Source organism: Equus caballus, chromosome 15 (genome assembly GCF_041296265.1).
Source record: "Equus caballus isolate H_3958 breed thoroughbred chromosome 15, TB-T2T, whole genome shotgun sequence".
NCBI classification, from domain to species: Eukaryota; Metazoa; Chordata; class Mammalia; order Perissodactyla; family Equidae; genus Equus; species Equus caballus.
In genome coordinates, this window is record NC_091698.1 from 23,084,903 (window position 1) to 23,110,342 (window position 25,440).

The 25,440-nt window shown below is 46.4% G+C and overlaps 1 protein-coding gene and 1 long non-coding RNA gene across 8 annotated transcripts in view; one reads left to right on the forward strand and one right to left on the reverse strand.

Moving 5' to 3' along the window:
* Window positions 1–8,703, reverse strand: part of IL1R2 (interleukin 1 receptor type 2) — a 36,604-nt gene extending 27,901 nt beyond the window's left edge. The window contains exons 1-2 of one of the 2 annotated variants that reach the window (XM_023618377.2): window positions 8,538–8,703; window positions 7,663–7,773 (exon numbers count right to left, since the gene is read on the reverse strand). The gene's annotated coding sequence lies outside the window, so the exon portion shown is untranslated. Of the gene's footprint in view, window positions 1–7,662; window positions 7,774–8,370; window positions 8,477–8,537 lie in introns of those variants that run through there. The other variant, XM_070234720.1, reaches the window with a different exon arrangement.
* On the forward strand, window positions 1–25,033 carry LOC138917807 (uncharacterized). 6 transcript variants are annotated; one of them, XR_011426262.1, is made up of 6 exons: window positions 1–140; window positions 4,436–9,168; window positions 15,651–15,848; window positions 21,170–21,351; window positions 21,470–22,887; window positions 23,774–25,033. It is a non-coding gene; the product is annotated as an uncharacterized lncRNA (long non-coding RNA). The 6 variants fall into 6 exon arrangements; XR_011426264.1 differs by lacking the exon at window positions 1–140 and having other exon boundaries at window positions 7,608–9,168; window positions 21,470–24,399; window positions 24,554–25,033; XR_011426267.1 differs by lacking the exon at window positions 1–140 and having other exon boundaries at window positions 7,608–9,168; window positions 21,470–23,939; window positions 24,304–25,033.
* The last annotated feature ends 407 nt before the right edge of the window (window positions 25,034–25,440 follow it).

Below are 25,440 nucleotides of genomic sequence, written 5' to 3' on the forward strand. Positions count from 1 at the left end.
ATTTCCTAATCAGGCTTGTGTCACTCTCTCTCCAGCTGGGTGCTGTGGACACACCTTTCTCTCCTCACAGGGGAGCACCCCCAGGCTGTCGTGGCGGGGACGTGATCACTCAGATGGGGAAGTGGCCGAGGAAATTCTCTGTAAGTTTCCCTATTTTTTTGTGACTCGCTGAAACTTATGTACTTCCAGCTGAGAGGTGGTTTTAAAGTGGTGTGTGTTTTGCCCGACCATGGCTGCATTAGAGAGAAAAGGAGGCCTTTTGGTCATTAGCCAGTGGGATAGTTGATGTTTCCCCCAAGGAACCCGTCTGGGATGAAAGAAGGTTAAGCATATGCATCACCCCCACCCCCCTCCCAGTCTTATATGATTTTTGATTAAGTGAAAGAAGGGGGTGATTTTCCAAATCTTTACTACAGTTTGTGGAATTTTCCTAACTGAATAGTTTGTACTCCAGAAATGGAGATTCTGCCCTGGGAGGTCTGTACAAGACAAATCTCTCTTGCGCGCGCCCCAGCAGGCCCAAAGGTGACGCAGATGCTCCTCTCTGCCTCTCGTGAGCTTCCCCCGTGGAGTTAGAGAGGATGCAGCTGATGCAGCTGAGGCGGCCGCCGCCTCCCCACCTATGATTCAAACCCCTGCTGTCCAGGCAGACGGGGCTTTAAAGACCTCTCAGTCCAGTGTCCTCCTTGATATGAACAGGAAGCCAAGTGGGGGGCAGGCAAGGACTTGGCCAGGACCAAAGGGCATGGGGCCTGGACCTGGACCCTCTGGCTCTCCAGGTCCTCTTGCCTATATGTCAGGTCGAGTTGCCTAGTTTAGGCAGAGGTGTAAAATGGATCCCCCTGTTGGCGGGTGGAAAAGAACATTTTTCCAATATCCTCAAAAATCCATGTTAATAATCTTGATAACACTTTCTGTCTCATTTATTCAAATACTGAGGTTATTACAGGTGAAAAGGCAGATACAGAAACTCTTTTAGAGAAATCTTAGGAATTACGTACCCAGAGCAAGTGGCTCAAAGTCAAGAGTCCATTGGCCCCAGTTCTATCCTTTTGCTAACAGGAAGATAACTCTCAGGGGTCACAACTCAGATTAGGTAAAAAAAAAATCTGAGAAAAATACAATGTTAGAGATAGACGGAAACTTCAGGTGGTCAAATTCATCCCCCAGTTTAAAGAAGAGCAAACTGAGGTCTGGGCACTGAGGGGGACCGCCACGGGGTAAGCTGTGTTAATTTAATGATGTGTATAACTTCATGATGGTAGTGTTTTTGTGGAAGCTCTGAATGCTCCCAAAATGGAGTTTGTTGGGCAAAGGGTAAATACTACATTGTATCCATGTTTGTTCTCTTTCCAAGGACCAGTTGAAGGGGAAATATCTGTTTTTCTTGCATAATTTTGACATGGTAAGATTGAAAAGTGAGCTTTTCAATCATTTTGGGTCAAGCCAACTAAGTTTCAAGGGTGTTATCACCCCAGCAGGACAATCTCACCAAATACCGTCATCATCCCAGCATGAAGAGCATGCCAATAACTCAGTCCTCTCCACACTCTCGCTCTGGTCAACCAAACACATCAGTCCCAGCTGACCTGCCTTTGTTGAGATCCTATTCACTAAATAGCAAAGGGCAGACCACAGCTTATTCTAGCCAAAGAGAGGAAATGAAATCGTGCAATCTGCTTTTGGCTATGCTGAAGTGTAACTGCTGATCTTGTGATCCATAAAGAGGAATTTACCTAATCTCACTTATTTCTGTGGGAAAATTCCATCACAGAGCCGCACGAATTGCTTGAATATTCTTTTCAAGAACTAATGCCTCAGACCCAATAGTCACCCAGAAGATCGCAGGTCTGCGGTAGTGTTTACAGAGCAATGGCTACTTTTCCTGCATCCTCCACTCCCCACCCATGGTCTACACTGGCCTCCTCCTGCCGTAACCAGTACATTTGGTTCGATTTCTCCACCAACTGATGGGAAATAGACAAGGCACAGAATGTTCTGCAGCATCTCGAAATCCTCTGAGGTTTGAGGTGAAAGTCATCCAGGATGTTTATTGCAAGGATTGAAGCAATGAGTTCATTTTTTAGACCCAGGAGGCCTTTCCAAAGTCTGTTCTCGTTCGGAAATGAACAGCATGCTCTGAAAACCCTTGTGGCGAGGCTCTGACCCCTGTTCCTTCCTTGCGGTGTGGAGGTCAGAGTGTGGGGAAGGTGAGAAAGGAGCTTGGAGGAGAGGAGGAGAGTGTGCGTTGGCCACTCCATCATGTGTTTGGAACAAGGACTATTTGTCCCTGGTTTTATGGGGCGGCCTCCATCATATTATCCCCATAAAGTCACTCATTCTTGTCAGATCAGAGTCCTTAGTTTTGATTCAAGAAAATATGGTCATCAAACCCGTAGGATCAATTTAGCAATCAGACCCCATAAAAAGGAAAATGCTGTATCAGTTTCCTGTTGCTGCTGTAACAAATTACCACAAACAGTAGCTTAAAACAACACCAATTAATTCTCTTACAGTTCTGAAGGTCAGAGGCCCGACATGGGTCTTAGTGGGCTAAGGTGTTGGCAGTGCTGACTTCCTTCTGAAGGCTCCAGGGGAAAATCCGTGTTCTCACCTTTTCCAGCTTCTAGAGGTTGTCCTCACTCCTTGACTGGAGCCCCACATCACATGGCCTTTCTCCTCCTGCTTCCATCATCGCATCACCAAATACTCCAGGACAATCTCTCCACCTGAAAATCCTCACCTTAATCACATCTGGAAAAGCCCTTTTGCCATATAAGGTAACAACCATAGGTCCCAGGATTAGGACGTGGGCATATTTAGGGGACCATTATTCAGCCTTCCACAAGCTCGAAGATTCCTTCCACTTCTCACAGTTTGTGCTCTATGATTCTAAGCAGAAGCACAGGAAATGGCTCCACATGAGTATGGTTTGGAATGCCACAATTTCCTTCACACCTGAGGGCTAAGGTTGTCTAGAAAGTGTGGCATAGAAGGAGTACGCATGGAGATTTTGAGATCTACAGAAGAGATTTATTTTCCTTTTCAATTCAGAGAAAGTTCAATCTTCGTTATGGAAAGGCTTTTCCTTTCCAGCCTTTTGCTTTTCTTTTCAGTTCCTTCTCTCCACCTTGGTTTTCAGTGAGAGATACTGGGAGGGGATGGGAATTCCAGGAGACCATGACACTAATGCCCACTGCCCACTGTCACCCCTACCTGCCCACAGGGCCCAGAGCATGATTGGGAGGGGAGCTGGAAGCTGGTCCCGTTTCATGCTTAGTCTCCCTCCCAAGGGTGCACAGTCCCAATCCAGTACTGAATGCCCCAAAGCTCTCCACTGCCGTGCTCCTCCATCCACACACCAAACCTTCCCTCTGCCGTGGGGCTCAGGAGGCTCCAGGCAGGCCCCACCTGCTCTGACTGCAGGCCCGCTGTCTCCCTTGCATGTAATGGGAGCCACCACTTCCATCCACCTTGCCCTTCCACGTTCTGGGCCTGGGACATGCCAGTGCTGGGGACAGAGCCTGTCTAGGAGAAAAGTCCTAGAAACCAACGTCACAGGGCACCAACAGGCCACTCACAGAGGTGGAGCCGCACTCTCTGCTCCGTGGGAAAGGTAAAGAGAAATTCCTTTTCCTTAGAACCGGAAACAGGGGGAAGTTCCTCACGGCAGAGATTTGGTCTTTATTCTGTGTCAATAAGTAACACAATGATTACTCATCCTGCTATTATCCCGCTGCTGAGAACCAGCTCACACGTCCACCCGCGAAGGTAGGAACGAGGATTTTGCTTGCCAACAGTCCCAATTGCTTCCCAGTCTGGTCCAAACTGACAGAGAAGAACCCAAATCAAGATGATGTCATGCACACAATCAAATCAGTCTTAGGTACGGTGCCTTTATTGTGCACCTGGAGCTGAGAGATGCTGCCATCTGCGACAGCCGGCATGGTGCTTAGAACCCCCCCACCCCGTGCCGAAAGAGAACTCCAGACCGAAGCTGTGGGAGGCGGAGGGTCTGCAGGGCTCATCACGACCAGAGCTGCTGCTAGGTTTAACCCTTCAGGCTCCAGGGGAAGAGGCGCTAGAAAGACCATCAGACAACACCTTTTGGGTCCCAACCAGTGCCTATTACCAGAGCCAACCCTCAGCCATCACCCACCTCCCAGCGGCCAGCCTGCCTGTCCTGCACATCACCGGTCCTCCTCCTGGCCTCCGACTGCCCACCAGCTCCACCAGCTCTTCTAACCCATATCCCACTGGCCCCTCCCGGCTCCTGGTAGAAGTAAAAATTATAAATAACTGAATTATGATTTGACTTTACACTCATAATACAAGTGGTTTAAAAAAAATGTAGCCCCTATCCTAGGACTCTTGAGGTGTGTGTGTCGGGTTTTTGTTTTTGCTTTTTTTAATGACTTGCTATGCTTCATTCTAGCTCCCCTGAGAGCCCCGCCCAGCTCCCCACCGCTACTGGTTAACCAGTGATCACAGCTTCCAGCTGGCACGTGGCAGGGCTCCAACCGGCAAGGAGAGAGACCCCAGCCACTGCAAAAAATGTGAAAAAATTGAAAAGAAGCTCCGAGTGTATTAAAAGTTGCAGAGACCCATGCCAAAACGGAGTGACAGGCACCGGGTTGTGTTTTAAGTGTTGACATTTAGAAAAGAAGTGATTCAACAAAACTCAGCGACTGTCTGCATAGCTCGTGTGGAGCTACAACTTCTAAGCCACCCTCTGCAGCCTTCTGTGACTACAAGTCGTGGGTCCAATGGCCTTTCTGGCCACCCACGCCCAACCCGCACCACTTCCCACCTGAATATATACCCGGCTCCCAGAATATCGTCCGGTTTCCAGGCTGTTCGTTTTTTGAATCATGAGACATGTCTGTGCTTTCTACTCATTCTAATACTTCTAATTCTAGTAATCTCTTAGTAATGTAGAAAATTTTGCTCAGCTGACGCCTGAGCCCCATGCTTCTGGAAAGCATTGATGGTGCTTGAGTCACCCTGCAGGGCCCCAGATACACCCACTGCCTTCTCATCCGTGTGTCACGTTATGTAAGACCCAGCCTCACGGAAACCCTGTCTCAGTGCGGTATCCTGCTGGCCCTCCAACAGCCGTGCCCACTTCAGGCAGAGCCCTGACTTGGAGTTGTCGTCTTCCAAACCCTCACGGCCCCAGGGCAGGCAGTCACGGGCAGGCTCAGCATACTTTGACAGCTGGAATGAGGGCCTCTGCTGAAGCTAATCACAAGGGAGAATCCATGTTCCTCAATGTCCTGTCATGGGCTAGCACTCCAACTCTCACAGGAAATGACATTCAGTGTGGTCACCACATCACCCCACCTCACCCGACACTGCTCAAGCTATTGTGTTTACACCCTGGGCCTGGGGGAGGCCAGCGCCTGCACACTGCTGCTGCTAGCCTTGGTCCAGGAACTGTGACCAAGGGACACTCCAGAAAGGAAAGAGTAGATGACGGTCACACCCGCCAACCTGGCGTGGGAGACACTGGCTGAACCTAGAGGACAAAGGCAGTTACACACCAATGCATATTTTATGGACGAGACAGTGTTTTTAAGAGAGATTGAAAATAGATCTGCAGGGAACACCGCTGCCATGTCTGCTCTGCTCAGAGCCACTCCCCGTTTCTCTGCGAACCGGCTTGTTACCCATGTCTTCATTAACCGCGGCCGTGTACTGCTGCTTTGACATCTGGGGTCTTGCTGACCCCCCAGGGCTAGCCAATTCCTAGAGACAGCAAACAACTCGCCCACGAGCGTGCCTCTCAGGTCCAGAGCCTGACCCCCACCACCTCCAAGTATGTCCACTGCGATGTGTTTAGTTGCCCATTTGGGGAGTCGTTTCCCTCTCAGATGGAATGCCTTTTGAAGCACTCCAATCTCTTTTGGGCTTAAAAAAAGTAAATAAAAACAATTTTTTTCTACACCCTGTCAGGGGTAGCCCAGAGCTCAGCCAAGAGCAGAGCAGTGCAGAGGGAAGAGCCAGGACTGTGGGGGCAGAAAGCAGAAAACCCTGTGGCTTGGGGAGAATCAGGGCAGTCATGAGCTAGCCCGGAAGGCAGCAGTTCTCAAAGCGCTGCCCAGACCAACAGCCGCAGCATGTCCTGGGAGCACATTAAAAGTGCAGATTCTGGGGCCAGCCCGGCAGTGTGGTGGTTAAGTTGGTGCACTCCGCTTCAGCAGCCCAGGGTTTGTGGGTTTGGATCCCAGGCACGGATCTCCACACTGCTCATCAAGCCACACTGTGGCAGCATCCCACATACAAAATGGAGGAAGATTGGCACGGATGTTAGCTCAGAGACAATCTTCCTCAAGCAAAAAGAGCAAGATTGGCAACAGACGTTAGCTCAAGACCAATCTTCCTCACCAAAAGAAAAGAAGAAGAAGATTCTGAGCCCTCACCTCAGACCACTGAATCAGAAACTAGGGGAGAGCCAAACAGCTGGTGTTTAACCAGCCCCCGAAATGATTGATGTTGAAGAAATTTGAGGAGAGAATTCCAGTGGTTCTCAACTCTGGCCACACACGAGAAGCTTTTAACAAAGACTGATGCCCAGGCCCACTCTTCACCAATTAGACCTCCAGTGGGCTGGGGTGGGGCCAGTGCAAACTTTTTCAGCTCCCCGGTGGTTCTAATGTGTCGCCTGCCAGGTTGAGAACCACTGCCTGAGGAGTTTCACCGCTCACATTCTCCGGGCTGTGTCTTTGGCTCCTGCAGGGAGAACAAGCAAGGGAGTGAAAAGCTTCCAAGGCCGACTCAGAGAGGACAGTTAATGAGAAAGACAGAGGGGAAGCCAAGGTTGCCTGGCTAGAACAGAATGGGCCTCACGGAACAGCTGAGCTTCCCGGGTCTAAGCCCCAGCATCCAGTCAGGTCAACCAGGGCGATCAGACTCCAATTTCCACTCACCAAGCTCACAGAAGACCAAGGTCTGGGTTGGAATCCCCATTCATTCATTCATTCATTTCACTCACATGTTTTTGAGCACCTGCTCCAAGCCCAGCACTGTTCTGGGCCCTAAGAACTCACATGGAGGAAAAGGACAGTAATACAGTCAAAAACAAATGAACATCAATTTACCACAAACGACATGCTGGTTAACCAATGACCAACACTAAGGTCCTCGGCACAGGACAATTCCTTCCACAAAGCAGAGCCATCAAACGTCAGTTCTCCCTGGACTTGGTCTCGGCAACCAGCATTATCTGTTCTCACCCCCGGAGTCTGCGGTGTATCACCCCATTACCCTTGGGACGGCTAAGCCTTGATCTGACTAAGCGGTTCAGCAAAGGAGAGGCGTCAATAATGCTGACACTTTGGGAACGGGACTAGGGTGAAATTTATCCGGATTCCATCTGTCTTAAAAAGTATTGCTAAGTAAAAAACTAACAAAAGTACAGCGAGTACACATTACATACTTAATGAAAAATGGTCACAAAGTGATGATGCCTTGATAACAAATCGCAATTATTTGTTCTAGGTGTCTCTACCCAGAACTCTGTTAGCCTGGATCCATTTCCAGAGTGTACCTGGCAGACTTCCAACTACTTTTTTTAAATGTACACATTCCCCCACTAACTCAGCCTGATCTGCTTCTCAGAACAATGCCTGAGAAACAAACAGGGCAGCCAAGGTCTCTTACCTGAATCATGGCTGCGCGGCTTTCTTTCCAGGCATTGGAGGGATTGGGTTCCTAATCCGGCTTCAAACCCTCGGCGAGCGTCCTAACCTCCCAGAGCCTGCAGCCCTGCAACTGCGAGAAGAGGGTCATGGTCACAGCTGCTCCCACTCCGGGAGCGTCGACTACGTGCCTAACTCTGTTCCAAGCACTTCATGCGCATACTGACTTATCTAGTCATCCCAACAGCCCTATGAGATAAGTATTATGATGTGTGAGCAGCCCCGTTTTGCAGATAAAGAAACTGAGGTATGCAGGTAACGTGTCAAAGGTAACAGGGCGTTATGGGTTGAATTGCATCTCCCCAGCAAAAAAAAGGATACGTTGGAGGCTTAATCCCCAGGACCTCAGAATGTGACCTTAGTTGGAAGCGGGGTCTTTACAGAGGCAATCAAGTTAAAATGAGGTCATTAGGATGGGGTCTACTCCAGTGTTATTCATAAAAAGGAGAAATTTGGACACAGAGGCAGATACACACAGAGGGAAGACAACATGAAGACACAGGAGGAGCAGACAGCTGTGTGAGTGCAGTGGCCCCCCTGTATGCCCAGGGACACCAAGGATTGCTGGCAACACCAGAAGCCCGAAGAGGCCAAGAAGGATCCTCCTCGAGAGCCGTCAGAGGGAGCACGGCCTGCCGACACCGTGATCTGGGACTCTCGGCCTCCCAACCTGTGAGACAGTACGTCGCTGTTGTTCTAAACCAAGTTTTGTGGGAACTAACACACGCAGGCAGTCCGTGCTGGAGCTGAGATTCCGACTGAGGCCCTCTGGTCCCAGACCCCCCGCCCCATAGGAGGCCAGCGGCCAGCTCAGTGCCGGGACACGGTGTAGCTCACCTGTGCGGGGGTGGAGGCGGCAGCTAAGAACTCCGCCGAGAGGCAATGGGCAACATTTATTGCTTGGCCGTCCACATTCTCAGAAGACTAAAAATACAAAGAAAGATGACAAACATCTCCAACAAGACCAAAACTGTCACCTGACTCCCCAGCCTGCAGCAACAGAACAGTGCATCCTGAACAGTGCGTACCGCAGAGGGGGCAGGCGTGTCCATCGTTCTCTTCTTCCAACCGACATTCCACTCCGGGCGGAGGGGGCGATGAGCCTATCACATTCCATCAAGAAGTTAATTGCTTTGCTGCTCCAGCCAAGTGGAATGAGGCCAGAGGGAAAAGGTCTTCCCAGGTGGGGCAGCTGAGAGGCCTTCTGCAAACCCACCCTCCTCAAGCCTCTGCACACCCCAGGGGCAGCGCTGGGCCCCAGACTCGGGTGCTGGGAGCTGGACCGAAGCACAGCCCACACCCTGCCCCAGGAGGAGGGTCTGCACCACTGATCTTGAGCAGCCAGCCTCAAATGGAGGTGCTGGTGAGCGAGGGCAGGGGACACACGAGCAATATCATTCGCTAAATCAGTGGAGCCCAGCAAACATTTGTTAATCACCTGCTGAGTTCAAGGAGTTAAAGTGCAAAGGTGAGTATGACTCTCTACTAGTTAGTGGCCTTGGGCACAACTCCTAACTTCTCTGTGCCTCTGTTTTCTCCTCTGTGAAATGGGGACAATAATACTATCTCTCCAGGGTTGTTTTAGGATGAAACTAGCATTTCAAAAAGTGCTATGCACAACGTAAAGCACTTAGGAAACATCAGCAGCTGCTACAGAGCAGCCCCAACTCTGATGCTTGGCTGTGAGAACCAGCCCGAGGTGTGAGGATGCGAGGTACCAAGGGAGCTGGCTCGCACGGGGTGAAACCCACCTAGAAACAGCTCTGTTTATCCTAGGAGGGCCGAGTAACGGCCTGCCCGTTCCCAGCCTTGGCAGCCAGGGCCCTTGGCCCCCCTCCGTGGGCACAGCCCCACCCTGGGTGCTGGGACCAGCCTACTGCAGTCAGAGGGAATTTAGGGAGCCCCAGGCTACTGGCTCAGTGTCGAGTCAGCCTTGCCAGGCCTCTGACCTTATTCCTGCCAGGCCCCTCTCCCAGGTCAGGCTGGGACCTGCAGGAGCTGCTTACTGGCTGTGCAAAGACATCTAGGGCCAGGCACCATGGTGGGAAGGATAGCTCAGAGGCCAGGAAACTGGTCCATGTTCCTGGAAGCTAGTGACATCTATGGAAGTGAAGTGAATGAGTAAGGTGGGAGGGCATTGGGGGAAGTCCAAGCTGGAGAAATGGGTCCCATTTCCCCTTCCCTGGGGTATGCCTGGGTGCCAGCTGGAATGGTCCTTGTGCTCGGCCTGACCTTGGGGGATGGATCTCAAAGGAAGCAGGCCATACCCACAAACCCCTGGCTCTGATGACTTAGCTCTCGACTTCCTCATGATCAGCTCCGCCGTCAGCACAGTTCCCACGGAAGGAGACAAAGGGGACTGATGTCTATGAAGCCCATCCCGTGCTCCAGGCACTGGGTTCAATACACAACACGCATCATTCTGTTTAAAGTCTCAACCCTCCATGCCCTTGAGTGGTACCCGCTCACCTTACGAGGTGATGGGAGATTGAGGGGCAGCGAGCCTGTCACACAGCTAGTGAAGAAGAGAGCCAGGGTGCCAATGCAGGAGCACCTCTGAACTCCAAACCCTGTTCCCAGATCCAGATCCTGTTCCTGCCACACATGCCACCTGGTGTGGAATGGGGTGGAGGCCACCTGCCTGGCCTCTGTCTCCTGACCGTTTCTAGGCCCTCTCCCAGTTGCCAGGGGACCGCAGGCCCAACTGTGAGTGACACCTCTCCCCGGTCTGGTCAGTTCTGTGCTCCTCAGAGGCCTGGTTCTCACGGTGATGAACTTTTAATAACTGGATGCTCAGATTGGGCAGAGCGAGCTGAGAAGTCTGAGCAATAGGGCTCTTGAGAATCCTGGGTTCTGGGTGGTGGCTGGGAAATAGGAATCAGTCCAGGGGGAGGGAGCTGACATGTGCACCAACAAGCCTGGGGCTCTGCTCTGCACGTGGTCAGAGATGCAGAGCAGCCCCTTCTGATGACAATGCTTCTCATCTTCCCAGAGAAGCTCTTGGCCTCTCGAGGCCCCCTGAGTGCATTTGGTTACCCAGCCAGCACAGCGCCCAGGGTCCCACCAGAACTTGGTCCCGGTCTGAGGTGAGAGTGGTCCATGGTGGTCTCTTTAGTGGATAAGATCAGGACGTGGCCTTGGGGCTACAGGACACCGGCCTAGCCACAGGGCTGCCACTCTCCACCATCAGCCCGCTGGCCTCAGGCATCCTGCCCTTCAACCACAGGCCCGGACCTTTGCTCGAGGCCCTCATCCTGCAGACATCTTCCCTCCCTGGCCAGCACTGGGCCCCCTGACCCCCATATAAGGTTGTCCCCGTCACTCCCTCTCCCAGAGCGGCCCCTCCTGCCTCTTCAAGCAGCTCCTTCAGGCTGACCACTCTCAGGGAGTCTACACTGCCAACGAGTCTCCATCGGTGTCGTCCCTGAAGTGCAAAAGCCAGTAATACTGGAGCAAGGGAGCTAGAACTGAAACGCCAGTGCCTGCCGGCCTCCTCCTGAGAACTGAAGGGAGCCATTCCTGTGTTTGTTTTTTCAGGCCCCCTGCTGCCCTGGGAGCCAGGCAGAAGTAACATCCCCATAGCTTTTCCCTGGAAAATAGTTGCGCCAGAGCACAGATGTCCGTTCCCTTCCCAGTGTCCCCAAGGGAGGAGGGCAGAGGGTGCTGAAGCACTGGGCCACCACAGCCCCACCACAGGCCAGCAACCAGGGTGGGAAGGGAGGGGAAGGTTTGGGAACTGAACATGAGACAAAAACCTTCCAGAGGGAGTTTCCAGAGACCGTTCAACGTGGCCTCTTCACACGAGCACCTTCCTCCCACCGTGGGCAGGAGCAGCTATCTGCCGCTAAGGCAGGTGTGTGAGGACTAAATTTGGCCAGTACTGGGGGCCAAACCTCACCCCAAATCCCAAACCAGGCCTTCTTGGTCAAAGCTATGCCTCCCTCCATTGCTCACACCTGGACCTTTCCAAGAGGTTGAGAGGAGGGAAGGAGATAACTCAAAAATGATGAGCTAGCGAGGTGGCATCCACGGCACAACCAGATCCCGGGCCTGCCTGGTGTCCAACCCTAGAAGAACATTCCAGTGTCCTCCTGGCCCCCTCATGGGTCCTGCTCTCTAAAGTGGCAGGAGGGTAGGTCCCAGCTGTTTACTCACCTGTGGGCCCAGGATCCTTCCTCCAGCAGTTCTCAACCCTGACCACGCCTGATCATCACCCAGGAGCTTTGGAGAATCCTGACGCCCAGGCCCCATCCACAGACATTCTGATTCCACAGGTCCAAAGAGTGGCCTGGGCATCAGGATTTTTAAAAAGGTCCGGGGGAACGCCGATATGTAAATGAGTTGAAGAATCACAGCTTTATATTCTGAGGAGGACTTGCTGTGTGTTCTGTTTGCAAATGCAGGATGGCATGAGACATCCAAGAGTCCCTCACACGAACTTAAAAGAGGGGTATGTGAGGGCCAGCCCCCTGGCGTAGTGGTTAATTTTGGCACACTCCACTTCAGTGGCCAAGGTTTGCAGTTTCAGATCCCGGGTACAGACCTACACCATGCATCAGCCATGCCGTGGTGGCAACCCACATACAAAATAGAGGAAGACTGGCACAGGTGTTAGCTCAGGGCCAATCTTCCTCAGTAAATAAATAAATAAATACAGGGTTCGTGGGCTTTCTTAAATGCTCAGTGACAGTACTGAAGAAATTTCCCTCAACTGCAAACTGATCTGAGAGATAAGTCTGGGGAGTAAGTCTGAAGATGGTGACAGGCAACTCCACCCAGCCTCTTGCCACCAGGTTAGGATGAAAACAAGTTCAAGACCAACTTTTGGCTCATACATGTACAGACTTTTTTTAACTGAACTTGTTTATTAACAAGCAAGGACAAAAAAAATGTTCATATACCCTATTCAGTAGGCTCAAGAAAGTTCCAGTTCTCCATTCTTATAGGTCCTCTGACCTACCCAGCACAAAGTATTCATTCAAGCCAAAAGCCAAGACAGCATTAGGCCACCAGAATCCACCAGTGACCCAGGCTGGATACAGGATGACTAGGGCATCGTCCTGTTTACAGAAGTATGGGAAATGCTCTCTAAAATATTTTAGCCACACATCTTGAACACCTTTAATCTCAGAAATGAGAGCTCATTTCTAAATTACACTATGCCCATTAATAGGTCACTGTTTTCACCAAAAAACCTGACGCTGACCTGGGTTGGCTGTTGATTGAGATAGCAATGACAAGAAGCCTCCTGGGGCACAGCTGCCCTCTGGACTGAGCTCTCTTCACCAGGATGCCGGCAGCACCTGGGGCACAGCTTCCACTCAGGCCACACAGGAAGTCACACGTGGACACCGAAGGCGGCTCCCTGAGGCACTGAGGGGAGCTCAGCCTCACCCCTGGGGCCCCTGCCAAGGTACAAACCTGAATCTAATCACAAGCAAACACCAGACAGAAAGTGAGGGACTTTCTCCAGAACCCCCATCCCGCACCCTTCAAAAGTGTCAATGTCATGAAGTGCAAAGAAAGACGTCGCCCGTTCCAGATGACAGGAGACTGAACAGAGATGACAACTGAATGTAACGCGTGCTCTTGGATTCGCTTTCGTTCCAAAGGGCATCGCTGGGACAAATGGAAAAATCGGTATAAGGTCCGTAAGTTAGATAAGCATATCATGTGAACGACCTGATTTTGATCATTGTGCTGTGGTTCTATAAGAGGGCAGCCACACATGCTTGTTTGCCACGTTCCGGGGACCCTTGACCCAGCAGCTGGCTTTCAGGGGGACCTTGCTCTCTGAAATTCCCTGCTCTTGTGAAACTTCCTCCTGTCTCACTGCCACCAGCCTAGGACAGAGGCCCTGAAATTATCCCCCAAGGCTTGTGTCCCCCCACCCCTTGCTCCAAGTCCAGGAGTTGAGGGAAGCTGGAAGGAGTGCTGAGGCAGGAGCCCTCTGAGCTGGCCCTGCCCACTTTGTTTTAGGGTTCTTTATAGGTCAGATGCATGCTTTTGTGGAAATAAATGAAGACCACTCTAATGAGAACCAGCAAAGGCTACTTATTCAGAGCTGCTACTGCAGGGAGTCAGCCACCATCGCTTGCGATTTGGCAGAGACTCAAAGGCAGGCAGAGGACTGGGAAAGCTTCATAATGAAAGAAAGGGGAAGGCTCAGGTGTGACCTGCTGGGAGGCTGTTTGTGTGGGGAAGCCGGAGGTAGCCTCACTAGGTAGGGGACATCTTGTGTGATTGGTTAGGGGTACACATTTGGCTTTCTCTGGCAGATCCTAAGTTGGAGGCAGGGACAAAAATTAGGGAAGCCATCAGTTACTAATCAAATCCTGGCCATTTGGGGCCGATTGTTACAGGGGTTGTTGTTTGGCCTCCCGGACAGGTTGCTAGAGAAGTGCTGGCTGACTTAGAGAAAGCAGGCCGGCTTCCTGTGCTGGTTACTGCGGATTGTGGGTCAGAGTTCTGTTTTTATATCTATTCCAGCCATTGTCCATTTGTATATTCACTTTCTCAATTTCCAAGACCAAAGACCTTGTGCCAGTACCCAGTGATCACAAGTCCCAAACTTCAACCCATACCTGGGAGGTTTTGAAGGAGCTAGAATAATCAGTTCTCTGAGAGGGGCCCACAGATGTGTTCTAGCCTAGTGTTTTCAAGTCTTGAGTCATCCAGCCAAAGCCACGGGAGCATGCGCACCAGGAGCCCTGGGGCATTTTCTCAGCAACATCATTTCTTGGTCCCAAGAGCTGCCGTGGCCCCGGCACCTCAGCTGAGCCATCTAGCCAAGGTTCCAGCCCTCCTCCCCAAAGCTGGGATGTTCTCCCAACATAAACCCCTCAGTTTCTGGTAGCCCATTGTCTTCATCATTGTCACCACAGCCGGCTCCGCTCCCTGCCCATCACGTTGGCCCACATCTCAGGAGTCAGCCCCGGGCTGGGGCAGGAAGGTATGACCACATCCTCACTCATGACATGACCCGTGCATGCCTGTTTTTCCCCAGAGAAGGCTTCCGGTTTGCAGGGTTTGATTCTTTTTATTTTGGGAAGTTTTTGTGTTGTGATTGTTGTGGCTGCTGGTTTAGTCATTCCAAGTCAGAAATAGGATCTTAAAATCAGCTTCCAAGATCCTCTCTTTCTTAGCAGTAATTTGAACATGAGTTCTCCCAAACCTGCCTCGTCTCCAAATCGGCTGCAGTGGTAGCCAGTCTGCGGGCAGATCCAGCGGAGCCGGCCCCCGCCCCGGCGAGTCCCCCTCTGGGCTCTGGCTCTCTTTGCCTTTCCTGGGACAGGAGTGGGCAATCTCTTGTTCCAGGCCCAACCCCATCACTTCCCAGCCCACTGTCCTCGAGCAAATCATAGCTTCTCCGAGTCTCTTTCCTCAAAGAAAATGCAGCAACATTTTTCCTGACCAGCTCGCCAGGCTGATGTGGAGATCAAATCACATGGAGTTTGTGGCTGTTTTTTGAAAATGGTTAAAAAAATAAACCCCAAAGCATGAATACATAAATAAATGAAACCAAAGTCATACACATAGACGACACTATTCCCTACAAAATCCCACCCTCCTTCTTACCATAATTCCTCTGGACGGGCTGGAAGAGAGGGCAGCAGCCATTGCTACAGCATCTGACTTTATAAAGGAGTACTGATTAGTTCAGGGGAAAAAGAATCAGGGGAAGGGACTGACTGGGGTCTGACCCCAGCCCGTTACTGACAGCTGTGTGACTTTGGGCACTTGATTTAGCTGCTAGAAGCTTCCACTTCCTCATCAGTAGATTAAGCTGTGAAAGTACCTGCTTATAAATTGTAGGGAGGATGAAAGGAGATAATTCATAGATAACCCACTTAGGTTTGGCGTCTGACTATAGTAAGTGCTTATAGTAAGTTCTTAATAATTTATTATTGTTATTATTATTTAAAAATTAATCGTATTTGATCCCCGCAGGGCCAGATCTGAGAAAACCAGGATGCTAAAAGCTTTTCAATTCAGCAAGAATTAACTGAGTGCCAATTTAGCATTAAATAGAAATGAGAATATTCAACCCAGCCCTCAACAAGTCTGGAATCCCACTGGGAAGATCAGCACATTCTTGAAGACAGGACCAATGAGTACCTGGTTGTGTACTTTACTTCCTCATATCATGTAAGTTGTTCATTTGGACATTAAATGAGACCCCGGAGGAACATGGGCAGCCATGCTAGAGGAACCTGGGCACTAGACCTCAATGGTGCCCCTAGTGGAGGAAGCTGATGCAACTCCCTCCTACCTGGGCGAGGTGTAGATGACATCACTGGGTAGCGCATGGGTCCAAGCATGCACAGGCTGGGAGGCAGCCTCATGCACTTCCCCGCGCAGAGCGGGTTGGTCCTGGAATTCCCTTTGGAGCCTCCTCTGAACGTCTTTAAAAGGAAGACCTGGCAGTGGACCCAGCTAGGGGAGAAAGAGAGCTTGATGCTTTAGGGGACTCGGTATTTTCCAAACGTAAGGATGCTTAAAGGCCCAGAAGATTCCCAAGCAGAAACAGTGCTATGCTACTTCTGTTTTTACTATACTACTTTGCAGTTTTAAGACCATTTGTGCATACGTTTTCTCATGAAACCCTCCCCAAACTGCTGAGGAGTTCTCTCTCTTTGACAGAGGGAGGTTGGGAGGTTTGTCCAATGTCACCCACACAGTAAGTGGCAGTCCTGCCTTTCTGATTCAGAGGACAGTGCCCTTTCCCTATGCAGACTGTCTCTAGAGGAGCCCCTTTCTCAAGCTCCCGCCAATGTAGGAAGCATGGAGGGGTGCTGGTTAGAAACGCAGCTTCCTGGACCCACCACCCCCCCCCCCCCAGAGTTTCCAGTTCTGGAAGCATACAAGGTCAAAGAATCTGCATTTTTATCCTCTGTAGGGGAGTAAAATTTGCCCCCCTAGGATATACCTCTTTGGCACAAGCATTAATTTAGGTTAATTATTTTTAAGAAACAGAAGACTCAGGAAGCTTTTCTTGTTATTTCCCTCTTAACTGCCTAGAAGAATTTAGGTAAAGGGCCGGTTCCAAGAATAGAGCTATCACCAGTGATACCTACAAAGAATTTGGGCTAGGGGTGCTGGGAGAGACTTGGCAGGGCCTAGAGAGCAGTCTGCTCTGTATCCCGTTGTCTCTGCATGGCCCAGCAAACATTTGTTCACCAAACATTTGTTTTTCCATCTGCATGTGAATTGCCTTCCTGCCTTTTGAAGTCCTGAACCACTATCCCCTTCTTTTTAGTTCAAGAAGGTATATAAGCCTCAACTGCCTGATTTGTCCTTGGATCCTCATGTTCTTGTGGAATGCCCATACGTACAAAATTAAATTGGATTTTCTCCTGTTAATCTGTGACATGTCAACTCCATTCTTAGGCCAGCCAGAAGAACCTAGAGGGGTAGAGGAAAATTTCTTCCTCCCCAACAATTGGCATAGTCTGCAGGATTAGCCTAAGGGGTTAAATGCTGCTTACTCCAGTACTGCTACAGCTGAACGATCCTGGGACCCCTAACAAGAGCCAGCAGAAAGTGAGCATTCTTACTGCATCGGCCTCCTGGATCTCTGTCTGCAGGGTCTCTTGGAAATGAGAGTGGTCAGTCTTTTTTTCCTCTCTCAATTTAGAGTAGAAGGAGAAAATATTTGTGGAGCTAGTTTCTTTGGAATAAGTGACTCTGGTAAAGACTTGGAATGAATACTCTGGTTTTCTGTTGATCCCATTCCTACCAGAGATAGTCATTGTTTTCTTTTGTCTTTGTCTCTGTCTATTGTATTGTTTGTCATAACACTGTTGCTAAGGGACATCTTGGAAACCAAAGCCACAAAAGTCGTGGGCATGGGTCAAGCATTTAAAAGTCTTTAAGGTGTTCACCACCTCAAGAAGGCACTTGTGCACTAGAAGGACCTGCAACTGAGATATACAACTGTGTACAGGGGTGGTTGGGGGAGATAAAGCAGAAAAAAAAAGGCACTTGTGCTAGGATAATTGGTCACAGAACAAGTTAGATGGACACTAGGTCACCCACCAACCTCAAGAAAATTTCTGTGCAAGGGGATACACCATAAAAACATCATGTAATCTCCAACCCAGGGGCATATCCCTCTTAGGTATTGGTTTGACTCCAAGAGACTCAAGACTTAGCTAAAGTTGTTAATGTGCATATAAGAACAACACGATGAGGTTTCTCTCTCATCTTGCTCTATGTTTGTCTTTATGACCAGTGAAAATATTCCCTCTGGTCTCTGCCAGCCAGAGGATACACATGCATCTGGTAAGCAGCAGAATAGGCTGTGGATATGAGCTTAGAGAATCTAGAATAATTTGATGAACTTTTGTCTGGGCAAGTCACCCTGTTCTATTCAAGAGGGGGGAAATACATGATACCCTGTGTTTTGGAACAGCTGTTTAAAAACAGGGCCCCTCATAATTACCACATTTGCTTTCTCAGGCTAACTCTGGGAGTAAACTCCTTGGGTCTTCTGAGGGCTGCATCCTTTGTACTCTCCCTTGGGGATGCCTCTTGTGTCCATGGTTAAGCTGTAAAAAGGCTTATTGGTTTGAGTCACTATTGAGAAGATCCTATTTGTCAATGGCAGATGATGATGTTTTAAATTGGAAAAATTTCTAAATTGAAAAGAAAATTTTTTTAGAGAGCTCTCAGTCTAAATAACTGTCCTAAAGTTCTAGAACACAGACCCTTTAATTTACATCTTAGTTGGAAATCTCCCTGATATAAAGAAGCAAGTTTAGTTGGATGGGCGGGTCAGTCTCTTGATATTCAGGCTAGGACTTGAAAACAGCTGTCTTTGTTTTGCAAATCTCTATGAGACCAGATACAGACAACCCAAAGTCCCCCTTAAAGTAATTTACGTTCTTTCCCTGTGCCTGCAGGGACTCTATCTAGACCATCCCCAATTCCTCTGACTGAAGGGGAAAAAAGAGGTGGAAAAGAAACCTCTAAAAGTGTAAACTGCAGTAGAAGCCCCCTGCCCAAAAGTCTAACTTAAGGAAAATTTTAAAATGAAAACCATGAGATCTCTCTTTGTGTCTGTCTGTATGTATATCTATATATGCATGTTGTAAATGTGTGATACTTTCCAACCTCTGGGTAGTATTACTAAAGGTAATTTAGAAGAGCTGAGATAAGAAATTCTGACATATTGAGGTATATGGGGTAACTATTTGAGTTCAAAACTGATTCAGCTTGAACTAAAAAGCCCGACTTACAGCCTATCAAACATACATTGTACATCTGCTTAACCTATAAACTCTTTTTATAAAGCACTCTCTTAGGATAAGAATGCATATTTCCCCTCCTACGCCCTATTGATAACGCCCAGATTAGTCCCTTTCCCGACATCAAGATCATATTGATCTGCTAACTTGCAACTGAAGACCTCTTTCAAATTTTGATGAAAATGTATCCTACGTGTGTTTAATGTATGTTCTTTGTTCTGAAAAGATATAAGACTGTACTGAAACCTACGTTTCTCTGAACACCTTCTAAGGCCTTCCCAGGTTATAATCCTCACTCTGGCTCATAATAAACTCACCCCAATTTTTATTTATAGGTTGGTTATGGATTATTTGTATTGACAGAGTTCTACTTAAAAACGAATAAGCACTCTAAGTGTTCCTAAAAGTTCTCAGAAATATAATAGAAACCAATCTAAATGTTTTTCAGGTTCACATGATCTAGGAAAATATTCAATATTAAAGCTAATTTAAGTTTGGTTTAACTAAAATAGATATGTCTTTAGAGTTATCAGCATTAAATATAAAACTTTTAATTCTACCTAGGTTTACCAAAAGTCAAATAAGTTCATGTTATTTCTGTTACAAAATTTTTCAGCAAACAAATGTGTATATAATAGCTTAGAATGATAGGAATGACAGCTGACTTTTTCTAATGTCTAATGAACTTATTGTAGGCTATCTAAACATAATTGTCAAGAAAAAATGATTTAAATAAACATAAATAAGGTAAATGTTTAGGTGTTCTTTTTGCAATAATTATGTGTTATGATATATGTGCTTAAAAATAGCTTTAAAATCTTTTTGGTAACTAGAAACCTTAGAATTTTCATAAATTAAATTATGGAAATTCATTAAATATCTAGATCACTTCCAAATAAGATAAAATAATGAACTTTAATTACTAAACATAGGTTTAGCTACTTTTGGTTTCTTATTACAGAGCAACTAAAAGATAAATTTGGATCTCTTAGTAAATGTCTTGTGCTTTACTGAAAGATTGTACTATGGAGAAACATGTTTCTAGAAATTATGAAATGTATTCATAAATTTGTCAATCAAAAAATATATATTGGTATAACAAACAGTTCACAACTGCTTATTTCTTAGTTTTCACTAGAAATTAAAGTTTCTAAGAGTTAAAAATTCTAATTAATATGTGCAATTTAAACTACTGAAGTAATAAGGGAAACATCTTTGTATGTAAGGAAAATAAAATGTATTTATGATAAAAAAAAAAAAAGGGGCTTAAGGAATGGAAATGTGTTTTGTTAAGGGAAAAGAAAATAATTTTGTCCTAAAGAGAGGATAAGCATAGGACAATATCTGAATGTAAAAAGAGAAGTTATAGAAAGTTTATGGAAAAGGAACCTTGAGAAAAGAGTTTTATGCATGGTCAAACTGGCTATGATTAGAAAGAATTTAATTGAGTAAATGAGTTTTAATATTAAAAGTAAGCTGGTGCAAAATTAGAATTTTGTTTTCTCTCTCTTAAAAGGACAAAGTTTTCTTGGCTTTTTGGTGTGCCCTTGTTGAAGAGATTGTGAAAGGTTTTTCTTTATCTTTGAGTGGTCTGCCTAAAAAGCATGGATTTCATGTTTTATCAAAATAATTTCCTATGCTATTTTATCAAGTCTTTCATTACAAGAGCTAAGTTTTACTTACAACTATTTAACATTCTGGATTTGCCCGAGAAGTCTTTAATTATCATCATGGTTAAATGGATAACTAAGTATTGTTTCACAGTGACCTATGATTCTATTTGACCAAGTGTTTTAAAATCGTTTGATATTTTTTACAAACTTCCCATAATCAAATTCTAAATGAAGTCTTTTTGACCACAACTAACTTTTAAATGTTCCAAAGGGCCTTTGGAACATTTCAAAGGATTTTGTCTCTCTTTTTGTAAAAAGGAAGATATTAAATTAATCAGGCTTATTTGGCATGTTAAATTACATGGGAAGCATTGTCAAGTAAGTGATGATAAACCACCGTAAGTTACATTTCATGGGCAAATGCTATTAATATAAGTGTTCTAAAAATTCTATGAAATTCCAAAAATTTGCTATGTCCTGGTATAACGTTATCAGTCATAATTCTAGTCACTATCTTAAAATGTGTGTTACAGAAATAGCCAAATTTCCTTGTCAATTGCATTGTAATCAGATTTAACCATGCCTTTTTGTCTTGTGTAATTTACAGGCAGTTATTGTTTTACTCTGATGCTTTTGCAAATATGCTTCATCTTCAAAGGGATTCATATTAAGTACTCTAGAATGCCAGTTTCAAATAACTTTCAGATCATACCATTGAACTGGGTAAGGATTTGCAGAACACTAACAAAGAAACTGATGGCTTCATAAAACTGCTAACAAAAGATCAAGGTCAGCAAGAATTAATTACATGGGACTAAATGAACTAACAAAGATGATTATAACTTTTATGGTTTTTTATTTGAAATCTTACTGGTTCTTTAATCTTTTTTTCTTTTATCTTTTCCAGATACAAGGAAATGTTTTTTCTCCTAAGCCAACAATGACCTACAGCAATTTGTTAAATTATACCTTTGTAAGCAGAATCGAAATATTTCTCTTTTTCTCCTTACCTAATCCCTCCAGAATTTGGAAACTCTTAGTAAGTATTCTTATTTTCATGACAATAAACTTATTTAGATAAGTTCACTAAGAATCTGTTCTTGTAACAGGACGCAATTGGAAACACTGGTTATACTATCAAGGCTTTGACTGGAATGTCATGTTTGAGAGAAACATACATAGACTCAGATATAACCAGACAGCTTTAAGGAACTAAGACTGACTTTATGGAAGCCAATAAAGTCCCCTTGGAAAAGTTGGCCTTGGGAAAAAAATTTTTTTTGCTTACAGGGTTCCCAGCAGCTTTACCAGGTGAGTAATGAAGGTCACTTTTTGGCAGGTGCAGAAACCTCGGGATATTTGGGGGACCTCAAGAAGAGAGGAATTAACCCAAATCTAAAGGCATAGTTTGGTGGTAAACATTGGCTTGGTTTCTTAGCCTCAAGAGGTGGTTAAAAGTTCAATCTGGAGATGCCTCATGAAAAGTTCCACCAAAGCAGATTTAAAAGAGGCTATATGATCAATTGCTATTCTTGCTGCATTTGTGTAAACAATCAGGCCAAGCTTATTAAAACTAGACTTATTTTCAAGTAAGTTAGTCTTAACTTGGCTATCTTTGATAAAAAATTGGGGTGATTTTAGTTAGAAAAAATAATTTCAGTAGAAATGATAATACGCACTTGTGGATATTAGATTCTAGTTCTGTTCATTGTCTTTGAGGTTATGTTTTTCACCTGTAAACTGGACTGAATCCTGAATTCTTCTAGTTTCCTCAAATATTTGGCTACAACTCTCCAAACTAATGTTTCTAATTTTTCTCTCACTTTTGACTCAGAATCATTGAGAACTAAAGCTGCCCTTTTCCTGAAGCCTTGCAAACTAAGCTGAACAACTTGATATGAACTTAAGAGAGACCAGCATAATAGCCCATGTTTAAACAATCTTTGTGCCTGCTGCTGTGTAAACCACTCCGAAAGTTTACTCAAACACCTAATGATATCATCAGAGATGTTTCAAACTGCAAAAGATGTTTCAACCATGACATCTAGAAATCTTTTTGACTGGCTGCCCCTAGGCTCAACTGGCTTATCATTTGTTCTAACCATTAACAATTTTATTATTTTGTTTCTATAGAAATGCCTCTTATTAAATATTTAATTGCTTGCACCTTATAGGGCTAACTTTAGGAGTCCACCTGCATCACCGCCTTCCAAAATGAGTTTAACCAAACTGACCTACTGTCAGGATTAAGAGACTGGTTCAGTGAGATGGAACAATCTACCAATTCGGCTTCTGGACTGAGAACTTCTTGGAGAAGTTTTAAAGGTGGGACTGTAGGGGAGCATAATTTGCCACCTCAAAATGTGTCTCCTTGGCATAAAGATTAATTTAGACTGATTCCTAAGAGAAGACTCAGGAAGTTTTTCTTGTTATTTACCCCCTTAACTACCTAAAAGAATTTAGATAAAGGGCCTGCTCCTGGAATACAGCTATCACCAGAGATATCTATAGAGAATATGGGCTACAGGTCATGGGGGAGACTTGGCAGGGCCTAGAGAGCAGTCTGCTCTGTATCCCATTGTCTCTACACGGCCCAGCAAACATTTGTTTACCAAATATTTGCTTTTCCATCTGCATGTGACTTGCTTTCCCTTTTGAAGTCCCAAACCACTATCCCCTTCTCGTTAACTCAAGAAGGCGTATAAGCCTCAACTGCCTGATTTGTCCTTGGGCCCCCATATTCTTGGGGAACCCTCGTATGTATGAAATTAAACTGGAATTTCTCCTGTTGATCTGTGACATGTCAATTTAATCCTTAGACCAGCCAGAAGAACATAGAAGGGTAGGGGAGAATTTATCCCTCCCCTGCATCTGCTCACGTGAGTCTGATGTGGATCTTCAACCGCATATGAGAAAAATATAAGACCGTCCTGGATCACCAGGAAAACCGTTGAATGAGTCTGTCTCTCTCACATTCTGTGTGCGTGTGTCCCTGTGTGTGTGAGTGTGTTTTCCTGTCTTTCTCTCTCTTGTCTCTGAGGAGAAAGAACAAAAAAACCCAAGTGAAAGGAGCAGGAGCTAGGAAAAACAACCTGAAAGATGAGAGTGTCTTTTCTAGGAAGCACAGGTGTTGCCTGAGGGTAGAGGAAGAGAACACAGAAAGAGAGGATTAGACACTAAAAGCAGGCTTTCTTCCTCCTGCCACTCCCAGATTCCAGCTGGGCCCTCAGCACCTGCAACATTCAGAAGCCTGAGGAAACCGGATGGCCTGAGAGGAGAGCCTGAGGCTGCTGAGCTGGGACAGAGCCAGGCCCAGTGGAAGCTGGTGTCCCTCAATGAAAGACTTGGGCCATGGGATCCAGGCTTCCCACTGGGCAGTGAGCACTGTCTTCCCATACAGATGTCAGAATAACACCCACTGAGCACCTACATCCAACTTCAGCTTCGTCCAAATTCCTCTCACTGAGGGGTTTCAACCTGTGATGTGGGGGGTTAAAATAGAAAGCAGGGGTTGTCTGAGTCCCACTAAGTTTGCTCTCTGACTATAGAAATCTTAATACTGAATCTTCAGAAACCCAATTTGGCTATCCAGTTTAGTCTTAGCCCCACATCTCCCAAACCTCAACCTCTTTGTTAGCCACAAAGAGCCCCATAAAGACTGAATCCACCCCTGCCACCCCACGGCACACCCTGCCTTGCTCTGTCTGTCCGCCCTCACTCTAGTCTAAATCACACCCTCAGGTCCTCTCGGTGCACGAGATAAAAGACCAGCTAGCTGGACGATGGCGACCCTCACCTTGGAACTTGCTATTCGTTTCCTGCTTAGGGGCCTTAAAGGTAAATACAAATTAAAAACGAGGAGCTGAATTCCCCTTGCTGAAAATAAGGGAAGAGAATTTTCTCCCCTTCCTTTTCTTAGAGTATTTACTTTAGAAAACTTGTAAGTTCTTTCTCTGTCTCTTTGAAATATATGTTCATAAATCTTTTTTAGAACCTGAATAAGCCTCTTGTCAGCTTTATGACCCAGGCATGTCTTTCTCAAGGACCTGGGAGCCATTTCCTTGAAAGGTAAACATCAAGGGAGATCGCCTGTCTCCCAGTTTCTGTGGGAGACAGGAGTATCACTTTGGCAGGTGTCTGGAATTGAGCTGTAAAACTACTTCTTGTCATAAAGATAGGAGAAGTTTATATTTCCTTTGTATAAAATCAATTAACTAAGACAGATGGTGACCCCAATTACCAGATAAATTTAAGATCAACTCTGTTTGACAAATGGTGCTATCCAGTCCTCTTACTTGAGGACTAGTTCTGGTTTATCTCAAGGACATGTATGTAATGGGTCATATCTGCTTGGCTATATAAGGGGTAAAATTTCTTTCTGCCTTTGCAATCTCTTAACAGGTTGCCTGTGATGCATATCACATTCTGGTTTTATGCTTATTTAATAAAATTGTTTTCTTTCTCTTCTGCCTTTGTGGAGAGGTTTTCTGGGTTAGAAAATTTTATTTTGTCAAGGCAAATAATACATAATCAATCTAAAAATTGAAACTGGAGTGAGTTTATTATGAGCCAGGTTTGAGAACTATAGCCCAGGAGGACTTTCCCACCATGAAGGAAGCGCCCTGAAGAGGCGGGCTGTACAGAGTGGGTATATACCATCTTGGAACAAAGAGCATCCATCCAAAGAGTTCCATGACAGGCATGTCTCTTTTACTACTGTCATGAGATGCTTTGCTAGCATCGCAGGTCAGTGGTCACAAGGTGAGCACAGCAAATCGGTGGTCAGCAGGTCAGGGGTCACAAGAAGAGTGAAAGCAAGTCAGTAATTAATCCTTCATTTCTGGGAAGAAATGCTTATCCTTAAAGAAATGCTGATGG